The following is a 13,442-nucleotide window of genomic DNA, read 5'->3' on the forward strand; positions in this document are numbered from 1 at the left end:
ATATATAGTAAAATGTTTTCCACCTATTACGTCTCTATTCAGAGTAACACGTAACTTATTTACTTCCTTACCTCAAACACTATGTTAATTATTGTAGTTTACTGAAATCACATATTTATCTACTTTCATTACATAAAACATCTTGTAGAGTAACATAATAATATTATAATATTTTCAATCTCAACATGTTACTAATATTGAGATTGAAAAGTTATTAGATTTTAAATCGATCAAGATACCTAAAATATAAGTTAATCATATTTCAATGACATTAATGTTTCAAACTTGCTTGACATAAGATAATAATAATTGAGTCTTATCAAAATTACAATATATTCAAAATTCCTAACGAAATTTAATTCCATATATAATATTTCATGTCTGAAGTAATCAATAATTATTAACCCATTAAACTATAACTTTATTTCGAATCTATTGTTCAAAATCCATATTGATATCATAAATTTTTTCCAAATTTTCAATTAATTACTCTTTTGTTTATTTGCTCATTAATAATTTTAGATCCGGATTTCTACTGAATGAAATAAAAAATTACAAGGTTTCTATTTTTTTTTTTTTGACTGACGTTGTTGATGCTCGCTTTATTTTTTCGAAACAACCTTTGGTTCCACAAATAATAAATCAGAATGATTATGAGAATTAATTTAAAGTGAAAGGAACAAAAAATTTCGCTCATGTCCATTATAATAATGAATAATTTCATGCGAAACTGTAATTTATTAAAATTTTTTTTCGATCTGTAGCTCAATATTCGGTCTTATTTACTTGATCGCAAAAAAATTTGATTGCTGACTAAAGACAATTCATATTTGTATATATTCTGACACACACAGTGCAACAGGTTGGCACGTTTATATGAGTCGGGTTGCGCCGAAGGGAAATAAACTGAGGTCTAAAAGGCGGCAATGAAAAAGTGAGACAGACGAAAGTGAAGTTAAAAGCAAGTACATAAAGCTAGTGCAGTCTAGTCTAGTGTATACTTGGCTATACTAGTGAAGATTGAATTGTCAGGATCGCCAAGTTACTTTGAATTTTAAAAATTTACATATTTATTTATATTGTTATCTTATCTACATATTTTAATAATATTCACGTGCTCAATAAACTCCCGCTTCAGATTCAAAGCTGAAATTCCGTTAATGAAATTTTCCATTAAAAAAAATTAGTTTTTCTAATAAAATAGTCCGTGAAAAATTAAATTACCCGTTAATAATTTGGTACTCATTAGTTATTACATAATAAGTATTAATAATTTATATGATTATATTAACAGATGACTTTTAGTAATTGCGTAAACAATATAGCAGATTAGTTTGACAACAGCATTTTAATTTAAGACATTTTTTTTTCAGGGTCACTTTTTCAAGTATTGAACTCTAACAGCATTAAATTATTAATTTATTCGTTTTACTGTGAAAAAGTTAATCATTCTTTAAAAATATCCAATAAAGTGAGTAAAAAAATGACCTCAAAATAGCTATCCTTGATATTTTCTTATGATACGCAAGTGTATTCTAAAAAGTTACATATATATTTATCTGTAGTTAAGTGTACAAACGTCAATTTAAAAAGTATAAAACGCGTCAAAGCTATGACTAAAGTATAAATCATAACTCACATTACGTCGTTAAATTCAATAGTGTACCTGAACCGTAGTTTGTGTTATTGCACAATTAATAGGTCAATTTGCAATACTTGAAAGCGTTGAAGAATAAATGAAATTATCGTTTATTTAATTTTAAACATTTGTTTTGTCACAATCTATTTAAATATACAACAAACACAATTATGTTTGTTACTTTACAAACTCTTGTTGAAAACCATATTCAATATATATGTATATATATATTCACAATGAGCCTTTCCCTCCGTTAAATATTTACGGAAAATTTTAGCTTTTAACTTCATTTACAATAAACATCACAGTCGCTTTGAAATAATTGCTAAAAGTTTTCCTTTATATGTATTTATATATTATTCAGTTATTATATATATATATACTCAAATATTCTGTGATTATTTTACATCATTACTATTCAATTTTAGGATTTATCTATATTGAGCCACAGAGTTTTTGAACATCAAATTTTGAAAAAGTATAAAAAATTCATTTTTGAAGTAAAGTTACAATAAAAATTTTACCGCTAATTGATAAAAATGTAGTTACGAAGAAATTGCTATTAACGTTTAATAAGATCAAAACATTAACTCACTTAACATTTTAAAAGGTAACTTGATTAATTGAAGTATCCGAGTATGAAGTAAATTTAAAGATTTCGATGAGATGAAAAAGTTGGATAATGAGAGTCTTATATTTTTGAAAAGTAAAATAATAAATTAATAATAAAACCAATTTAGATAATTAAGAATTTTATAAACTTTCACTTAACCTAATAGCAAATATATAGTATATTTCGCTCAACAAAAGTAAATTGATTAAATGGTTGATTGCTCAACGATTCGGCAACACATACACTTTACCTTAAACCTGGATTAATTATAGTGTCAAACAGGTTCTGTAGAAATATTTAAGCATTTTATCAATTTTTAATATTATTCCAAGACCGTTGGTTCATTTAATTTTTTTTGTATATATTTTTCTCTATAACATGTCATGAAATATAACACTCGGTATTTTCGTCCAACCGTGATGTTACGTTATTGAAAAAAAACTGGACAAAAATCTCTGCAGATAAGTTTTAAATCAAAAGTCATTTATTTTTGCTGTCAATTAAATTATTTGCACATAGCTGATCATTTTTGTTGCACTTATTATTATCCGCCGTCAGATGGCTAGAGCGACATATCAAGTTCGCAGGAAGAAATGTATTTTATATTATCGCTATTGTCATCTGGTAGCTGAATTATTTCTTCAATGTGTTGGAATTACCAAATTGATTATTAAAAAAAAATGATTTAATCGAAAATGCTCTGAGCTGCGATCTGTATCGTTAATCGCAGGTTACGGAATTGGGAAAAATCTGACATTTCAAACTATTCGTTGAGTATTACAGGCTATTACGCGCATATGTAGTGCTTGGTTACATATATTATGCATGCATATTTTTATTAACTAGAAACTATAAGTATAAATTCCTCTCTGCCTATTACGATGCCATGAGGAAGAAGAAGCTTTTGCGGTATTTGTTGTTCAAGTACCCGTTAAAACGATAAATACGCTTAGCTGGTCTGAAAAAATAGAGCGTGTCAATCTCTAAGGCCTCTATAATTTTAATATGATATTTAATGATTTATTACTTGGAAGGCAAGATGCTGATAGTTTCAGAAAGTAGGCGATCATTTTTAAAAACCACTAACTGATGTTTTTGCTCTATTATAAAACAATTGCGGTAAGTTGATTGATATAATCACTAAATTAGAATCAATTTAGCTAAAGGTGCCACTACAAGCTAGAGAACAAGTGCTAAAGAGTGTCGATGTTTTCAATGCCATTTATTTATACTTTTTTTTCTTTATGTTTTGAAAATTATAGTTCATTAGTCAGATAGATTATCATGCAAGTGTCTTTTGACTTACTGCTGACGAAAGTCATAGATGCAGAAAGAATACAGGATTGCAGGAAAAGTGACAAACGTGAAACTTGGACAAGATTCCTTTTTAGATAATTACGCACTGTTTGCTAATACACCAAGTGATTAAATGTTGCAACGTCACACGACTAAACCTATTTCACATTGGCTCTAGATGTATATATATATATATATATATTTTTTTTTTTAATAGATCTAAATTGAACGTTATTTGAGTTATAATTTTATCAACAATTCATATCACAAGAGTAAAATATTGAATATAGTCAAGGTTCCATTCGAATGTCAGCGAAATCGATCCTTTAGAAAGGACATTGCCATCAAGAGCAGACATCCAATCTCATGCCAGCATTAAATCGGGGGAGAGGCTTTTACTACTACATTACTGAGACTGAGATTGCGATGTAAAATGGGGTTGCGTTACAAATAACCGTATAATCATGGCTAGTAATAAAGGGGGCCGGATTCAAAGCGGTTGGATCTGGTATTTGTGGGACGAAGAGTCTGGTAGAATTCGTCTATCTATTGTCTAACTCACTCACTACATTAAAGTGATATCGCTTCCTCTTTCCATCTCTGTCTCTACCCCTTCTTCTCTCTCTTATTATTTCACATTTGCGTTTGTTACAAAATTTACTACCGTAGTTCTGTGTTACTATGCTCCAGTAACTTTATTCATGCCTCATGTTTCACACCCAGTATCAATAAATTTCATTGTAAAAATTTTTTCGGCGATTATCTTGCTATTTTATGATCAATTTTTTATTTGCTTCATATAAAAGCTCATAAATATATAAACAAATAAATTTTGTCTGGATCAAATCACGATTGATATGGACAAATATAACATATATGTATGCGGATGTGTAAAAATCAGAGGTTTTTATTATTATATAAATTTTTCTTTCACACTTTTATTATTTCATATTGATTTAAGTACTTTGGTTGTGTCAGCAGAATTTTTAGGTTCAAACAATTTTTTTTTTACATCCGCCGACCCAATTCCACTATGCGAGTCCATAGAACGTGATGATATTATTAAAAAAATTCTATTCGGATGATAATTAATCAAAGGAATATGTGAAAAAAAAAAATGTTGATTCTGACATTAAATTACAAGTTAAAACAATTGATTTAATTATTCATAGTAAAGAATAGAAAAATAAAACGCTGGGTATCGAAACAAAAGTTAATAGAAATTCCGATTGTATTGGATTCAGTTACTCAGCAAAATTGAAATTTTTCATCAAAAAATACTTTGGATACTTTATAAAATAGGCTGCATTGCTCTGCATAATAAACCAAATGCATGATGCTAAATTCTGGCAAAGAATTTCGTCTATTTTCATTCATCTATACAAATATAAATTTGGTTTTTCATATTATATACAGACAAATTAATATCAGTGTCATTCAGCAGAAAAAAAAAACACAATAAGCGATGAAAATGGTGTTTATATATTTTTATCATAACAATTAGGGGAGGGTGGGGCAGAGCGGCCCCCCTGAAATTTTGACCAAAAAAAAAATTTTTTAATTACTATAAATCCGATATGTTTGCGCATTTTTACCCCTACGCATTACATTTGGGGCAGTGGAGAAGCCCAAAATTTTGAAAAAGTGATTGTTTCATATTTTTATCGTCAAATTAAAAAAAAATTAGTATAATTCCACATTTCTAGCCCTACGCATAACACCTGGGGCAAAATGGACCAGCCGAAACTTCCGAAAAAATTATTTTTTCATATTTTTCGGCCGTTTCTCGATGTAAGAGGCAAATTTGGTCACTAAAAATTTATAAAAATTAAATTTTTTTTTTTAGTTTATAAATTTTTGAAATAAAGTAAAATTGTAGAATTGATTTTTTTTTTTTATTAAACAACAATTAGTAATTAAGGTAATCGAGAGTGAACGATTTTTTACGCTTTAAAAAATTTTTTTCGAGTAATATAAAACCAAAAATAGTTGTCAAGAGAAAGAAATACATTCTTGATGATGAAAACAATTTAAAAAAAAAAAAAAAGGAAAAAAAAAAATTTTTATCACTTTTTGGAGGGAGGCCGCTCTGCCCCACAAAAAAAAATAATTTTTTTTCAGAATTTTGGCAAAATGTCCATAAATTTGTTCGAAATAGGACAAAAGTAAAGTGATCTTATGGTTGAAAGCCACAAAAAATAATAATTGGCTTAGGGGGGCCGCTCTGCCCCACCCTCCCCTATATTTATTTGCTAACGAAATTGGTGGATGAAAAATTAGAATAGCTCTTTGCACAACGGTAGACGCTATCGGAATTGTTATCTGCTTTCATTTAGATTGTAAATAATAACCTATTAAATTACATTATTTTCCGACCGCAGAATGTTAACAATAGATCTTTTAGTATAAATGGAATACGTTGAATCAAATCTCTGTTATTGTTTTGCTTTGTACTGTATTATTTCAAAGTCGAGAAGTATTCCGCTAAACTTTATATCAACCACAAATATTTATCCCGAGATACTTAGTGAATAAATAAATAAATCATTGTATTTATAATTGAGGATGAGTTTTTTTTTATTTTTATCATCACAAAAGTCTCATTTGAATGACAATTTCTATTGTTAATGCAGAGATAAAAATAGAGCAGAATAATAATGGAAAAGTAATGCGGATTGTAAAGATCAGTGACAGTCTAATGGAAATGTTTGCTCGGTAGTTTTGTTATTGTGATTTTCTTTTTTGTTTTTAACATAATGGTTGGACGGAGTATCATCAAAGAAACCTGCCAGAGCTAGATTCGTTATCTCTTTCTCACTTTTTTTCTGTATATATATACAGGCCATTGAGAAAATTGGTCAGACCTTATGGATACCAATGACAAAAGTATGTACAGGTATATATTGCTGGTCAAAGAACTCTTGGGAATTGTTAGTATAGAGAGGAAAAGAAGATTCGCTTTGTGTTTAATGTCCCCTTTCTACACATAATACGCCAAATGAATCCTACTCGCAATATAACTCGTGATATATAAGCTGTACCGCCTTCCCAAGGGTCCAAGGTATGGGATAGTGTCTAAAGAATAATAGAAACCAGGCCAGTGGATAAAAATAATCATAACAATAATCCGTTTAATTTTGTTAATTACTCTCTAAAACTAAATTAGTGAAAAACCACTAATTACTTGTGAATATTCACTAATCTAAATTGTCCAAAGTATACGACTATGAATTAGTGACTATTCACTTTTTGAATTAGTAAAAAAAACAACATATAGAATTAGTGAAAATTTCACTGATTGAATTAGTCAAAAATGTACTAATTCACTTGTTGACGAGGATTTATTTGGAAAAATATTGTATCGTTGCTAATAATATTGTATCAAAATATTATTATTATTATGATTATTATTTGTAATTGAATATAAAATTTGTTTAGCAACTTGATCGACTAAATTAACAATGAAAATTACTTTCATACGGTAAATATTTATATCATAATTATAACTCATAACCTGAATCTATTGTCAATGATGGTTTTGATTCAGGTTCGGTAAAAAAAGTTGGAGTAAAAATATAAAGCTATTAAAAAATAACAAGATGTATTATTTAGCAACTAAATTAGGTTTTATTTAATTAACTTACTTGAATTAATACTGTTCAGTTGTATTTAAAAATTATCGTAATTAATTTTGCCCTGAATTTGATAATTCGATGATAGAATAAAAAGTCCTTAAGCGAGGCGCCACTAGTAATCATTGTAGAATCCGGGGAATCACTAATGAATTAGTAAATCTAATTCAAAATCACTAATTTTGTAGTGAATTTTAAGATCACTATTTCAATTAGTGAAATTTTCACTTATTTAGTTTTAGAGAGTACGAAATTGTTTTTTTATATTTTTAGGTTAAGAGTATGGTAGTCAAATATTCATATTTTAGTTAAAAGTTTATTTAGTTACTCAATTTTAATATTTTATACTGTAATGAAATTTGGTCTGAAAGTGTGCTTTAATCAATGGAATCTAATTTACAAATTTATTTAACGTAATTCTATTACTGGGATTCGATTTTGATATTAAATTATGAAGGGAGTAAATTAAATATTGAATTTTTTAGATAAAATTCTATATTCATTAAATTTGACTTTTGAATCATATAGATTTCTTGAAATATTACTCCAAAAGTATATCTCTCCCGTAAATAATTTCCTCTACTATTACGTAATCTTTGCTATATTAATGAGCTTCAACGGTAACTCAGAATATAATCAGAATATCTCAACAATCACCACAGCCCTTCAATACAAACAGAGATATATATATTTATTTGTATGAATCACATATATAACTGCATAATTCACAAACGGAAGATCAAGATGAGGAGATAGTTGAATGCGAGTGGCTTTATCTCCCAAGTATCTCTACACAGTAGTCTGAATAGGAGTCCACACTATAGAGATAGAGGATATATATTCCCATCAGAGATGATGACTCGGATTCACACATAGTGGAAGTCATAAGTGAGGAAATTGACTGGCCAAGATCATTCCAGGAGGTACTTGTCATCAAGATTACTTAGGAATCAGCCAGAGAGAGAGAAGGAGAAAGCGAGAGAGAGTATCTTGGCATCAGTGCACTCTAGGGATATGGTTTGGTTATCCTGTCCGCGTGATCCTCGTCCATCCGAGTGCTTGCACACCCAGGAATGACAATGTTCATACCAAAGTATTAACAAGTATATCTATACAATGTGGAGTGTAAAGTACAGCGAGTAGAGAATGTATGAGGAAGGGAGTGGGAGGGATGAGAAAGCACTCTAAGATGAAACTAGACATCAGTGGGTTGGGTGGAAGTTATATAGATCAACTCTTAGCTAGAGTAATAGTAGCTTATCTCTGCCACATCCTGCTTAGTCCCGTGATGATGCTTTGCTGGTTCCTTTCATCCCCAAAGCTATGGCTTTTCTTGCTCTTTTCATTATTATTTTTTTTCTTTTTTCTCTTGTGCTTTTTTTATCAACAATGATAACAATCAATATCATGTAAGCTTTCAATTATTTCAAATTTTTTTTATATTCAACATGTATTCTGTAAAAATATGACTCATGATAACCCAATATTAATATACTTAATATGTCATTAATTTAGAACTAAATTTTAGAAATGTTTTGGGTTTGTTTTTACTAGAGGACATCATAATGAACAAAAAACGTTTATATTGTGATGGGTTATTCCTAACAGAGGCAAAGTTACGGGCCAATCTTCATAAGAATGCATGAGCAGTGCCATCCTCATTTATCTTCATTCGTCTTCATATGGGTCTGAATTCAAAGAATGAATTTTTCTTAGGGTTTTTTAGGGTCTCTCCTACTAGAGGACATCATAATAAACAAAAAACGTTTATATTGTGCTGAGTTATTCCCAATAGGAGCAAAGTTACAGACCACTTTCCATAGAAATACATGGAGGTCGGCATCTTCCCCCATGTTCCTCCATTCTCAAATAGGTCTAAACTCAAAATATAAATTTTTCTTAGGACTTTTTGGGGTCTCTCCTACTAGAGGACATCATAATGAACAAAAAACGTTTATATTGTGCTGAGTTATTCCCAACAGGAGCAAAGTTACGGGCTACTCTTCACAAAAAGACATAGCAGTGTCATTTGCCCGCATCTGCTTACATCTGTCTATATCTGCCCGACGTCGATTATTCGAAAAATAAATTTTTCTCAAACTTTTCTAGGGTTTCTCCTACTAGAGGACACTATAAAGAACAAAAAATGTCATTGTTGTGTGAGGTTATCTCTAACAGAATAAAAGTTGCGGGCCACTTTCAATGGAAATACATAGACACTGCTCTATTTCTACATATAAATTATTCCAATGTGAATATATGTGAATATAGGAAAAATACCTATTCTTTTTTCTCCATGTAGAATACTCATATTTACACGTAAAAAATATAATAGAGTATTCAATAACCCACGATTATAAATAATTAATTGCAAAGTAAAGTTACGATGAATATAATAATGGAAACAAAACATAATTCCATAAAGTTATCATTCCAACGTCAATTACGATATATTGTAATTAATAAAATTCAATTGAATTTATTTCATTGAATTTAAAATATTTGTAAACGATTTAATTTTGAAATATAATTACGGAGAAGGTAAAATTTTATATTGGGAACGATTTCCTGTTAATCGAATTTTTTACAGAGGTAAATTATATTTATTTTATCGTATTTCAAAGGATATGAACGCAGAGTTTAAAATAAATAAATAAAAAGCAGTTATTGGAATGAACTACTTTTTTTGTTGTCTAATATAAAAAAGAATAAACGGTATTTGTCAAGTTATGTATAAGAATTGTAAGGTCAAAGAGTAGCAGAAATAAAGAAAGGTGGAAGTAATCTTGACTAGGCGAAGGACTTCCGGAGTAAACATTTTTCATCGTTTCTGTCGTGACACTAGGAGCCAGTCTTTAATCTTCGCGATAAGACGAGACTCGTTCATCAACCAAGTGCTCAACGTTCGCTCTTTCAGTTTAAACATTTTATTTTTTTACTTCATTTTGTTCCTTTATTATTACCATTATTATTATTTTTTTTTACAATGACATGTAACACTGTCTCCGTTTTATCCAATTTTCCGAGACTTCCTCGTCAAGATAGGATTTAGCTTTCGATAATCAATTAAAATTACTCTGTCAAAGTCAACTTTTATCAGCAATCAATCGATTGTTTTTTCCTTCTTTCCAACAATTTTAATTAATTATTTATATCAACGTACACGGAAAGAAAATTATGGCAGCGGTTCCTATAATTATAGGATTGTTTCCCATAATTATAGGAATAGTTCCTATAATTATGGGAATGATACCCATAACACTATAGGAATGGTTCCTATAATTTATAGGAATACTTTCTATAATATTATGGCAATCATTCCTATAATTTATAGGAACCATTCCCATAATTTATAGGAACCATTCCCATAAATTGTAGGAACCATTCCCATAATATTATGGGAATGGTTCCTATAATAGTATGGGAACTATTCCCATAATGCAATTGGAATGGTTCCTATACCATTATGGGAATCATTCCCATAATATTATGGGAATAGTTCCCATACTATTATAGGAATCATTCCTATAATATTATGGGAATGGTTTCCATATTATCATGAAAAAATTATTTTAAAGAAGTGTGGTAATCACTTCTACAATACACAGAAATATTATTAAACATAAAAACAAAAATTCAAACATTGAAAAAAAAAATCGTATTTGGCAAAAAAACATTAAAATGTTTAACAAGAATTTTTTGTCAGCACAAAACATTCAAGAAAATTCAAATTTTGGGAAATTTCTACACTATTGTGCAAAAAAAAAATTTTATGATATTATAGGGATGGTTCCCATACCATTATGGGAATAGTTCCCATAATATTATAGGAATAGTTCCTATACCAATATGGGAACTATTCCCATAATGGTATAGGAACTATTCTCATACTATTATGGGGATGGTTCCCATAGTAGTATAGGTACTATTCCCATACCATTATGGGAACCATTCCCATAATGCATAGCAAAACTTCCCATAATTTTCTTTCCGTGTAATACGTCTGTCAATATATAAAAATACCAAAGAAAACAAATTTTTTGAGTCCTAGAACATTCACAGTAACATGTGTCTGGTCATCTTCTCTGTGTGTCGATCGGTGATTTTTTTTTTTTTTTCATTCTCCCAACTGATCATCGTCTCATATTATTTTCGTGGCTCTTCTAGAGTAAAATGATAGAAAATAGATATACTAAAGTAGCTTGTGTTTTAGCTGACATATATAATGTCGACAGTCTTTGAAATCAAGCCCTCAAAAGTTTCAGTTGATCAAAGACACAGAGCCCTTTAATAACTGATACGTCATTTATGCAGCACATTCAAGCTCAGTTTGTAAAGTCTTTGAGTGACACGTGTCATCAATCCAAATATCAATATCTATTTTCAATTAAATTTTACTTTTCATACAAATATTGACCTACTTTTTTCTCAACGAAACTGTCCATTCTTTATTTAACTCTCGACATTCCGCTTAACTGCTTGTTACTTTGATGTTGATACATTCAAGTCAGTTCAGACACAAGGAAATATAAAAAAATCGCGTGACTAAACACTCCCTTAAACCAATTAAATAGCAATTGGTTAAATTTCTTATCCGGCTTGTTAGGTACAAAGCAGAGCTTAGACAATCGAGTTAATCCAATTGTGTGGATGTCTAAGTGTCGATTTCCAGAGTTTACACCAACAGGTTCAACCCTCTTTTATTGCCAGGACTTTGCTATCCCACCTACGAATTGTAAATAACTGCCGGTTTTTTCATTTTTTTTTATTCCTGCTCGAGACTCAATCGGTATCACTACTTCTTTCCATTTGCAATAAAACATTTTAATTTTTATGTTGTATATATTTCCGTGTAAATAAAATCGAATATCAATAAAAGGATATTTTGAATTAAAAAAAAAATAGAGGATTTAATTAAAATAGTTTGATGATGAAATTTATTTGAAACAAAGTTTTATTTTTATTCGAAGGAATCAACACCGTGTTGCCAGAGAGAGGACTCGATGAGCTATTTTTCACCGTTTTTGGATGATTTCGGTTTATTTTTTATTTTATTTTATTTAAATGCTCTTGCTCTGGCATCAATCGGTTTGATGTCGAGCAATTAAATGTGTGTGCTGGCTGGCGGTGAGTTTAAATTGTCTTGTACTATTTTAACCTGGGTCCTCCCTACACTGGAATCCTCCCTCGTATCCCGGGCGATCTGCACATTGAGTTCAATTGCAACGACAGAAATACGTCACTAGTTTCGCTATTTCCATTTTGTTGATCCGGTGAAATTGAATAAATCGTTGGCCAACACTGACTAGTACAAGCTCTTTTGCCCTCTTCCTCGTATTCTCTTTTACCCACTATCTGTTATTCCTGTCGTTCATATATTGTCCCTGGTGTCAGCAACACTCGACCAACATTTTTCTTTTGTTCCCTTTTTATTCTTTTAAACTTTTATTTTTTTTTTTTTCCATTTTCCTTTTAGTTGTTTTTTCATCCGCTTATTTTACCTCAATTTATCATACATGCGAGCAATAATATCAGCCCAGACAAAAAATATTTAAATCAACCGGGATATCAAATTTTAATAAACTTACTTTTGCTACACGTTTATAAATCAAATAGTTACTTTTGTTTTTAATTTATTATTCTTTTCTTAATAATAACACCGGCACACAAAAAAAAATAAGTTCTCTGTACTTTTGACGGGACCGATTTATTCCCATGTATTTTGACCCGCTGAATCCGAATCCGAGGTCCGTTTAACTCGTACACCCTCAGATTTTTAGAAAACTTTAAAAAACCTCAAAAATACACAAAAATCGACCGTTTTTTAAATTTATAAATTTTTGTAACCCTAACTAAGCATGATTTTTATGTATTTCGGTCCTCCACATACTAACCTGAAGTTTATTTAAAACATTAGCCATTTAAAGTCTGAGTAAATTCCAAAAAACCCCAAAAAATTGCAAAAAAGCAAAAAAATTCTTAGTGTTGTGATGAAAAAAATTTTTTGAAGCATATTAAAATTTTTTATGTTTTAGGCCAAAATATTTTTTATATATATATATCACAGATCGAACAATATGATTTCTTTTATTTATTTCGATTTCAAAAATGATTTTTGTTATACCAAATTATATTTTTTTCGATTTTTTGGGAATTTTTGCCATTTATTTAAAATTTTAGAGATGTCTGAGCCATGGATGTTCGACAATTATATGTGACAGATAAACATACATGAAAATAATTATTTATTTAGCCCTATAAA

General features: G+C 29.6%; 1 protein-coding gene across 1 annotated transcript in view; it reads left to right on the forward strand.

Annotated features, from left to right (window-relative positions):
• LOC130676217 (follistatin-related protein 5-like) overlaps positions 1 to 13,442 on the forward strand; it is a 205,507-nt gene that overhangs the window by 46,525 nt on the left and 145,540 nt on the right. The window lies entirely within an intron of this gene.

The sequence above is a fragment of the Microplitis mediator genome, chromosome 10, assembly GCF_029852145.1.
Source record: "Microplitis mediator isolate UGA2020A chromosome 10, iyMicMedi2.1, whole genome shotgun sequence".
Lineage (NCBI taxonomy): Eukaryota > Metazoa > Arthropoda > Insecta > Hymenoptera > Braconidae > Microplitis > Microplitis mediator.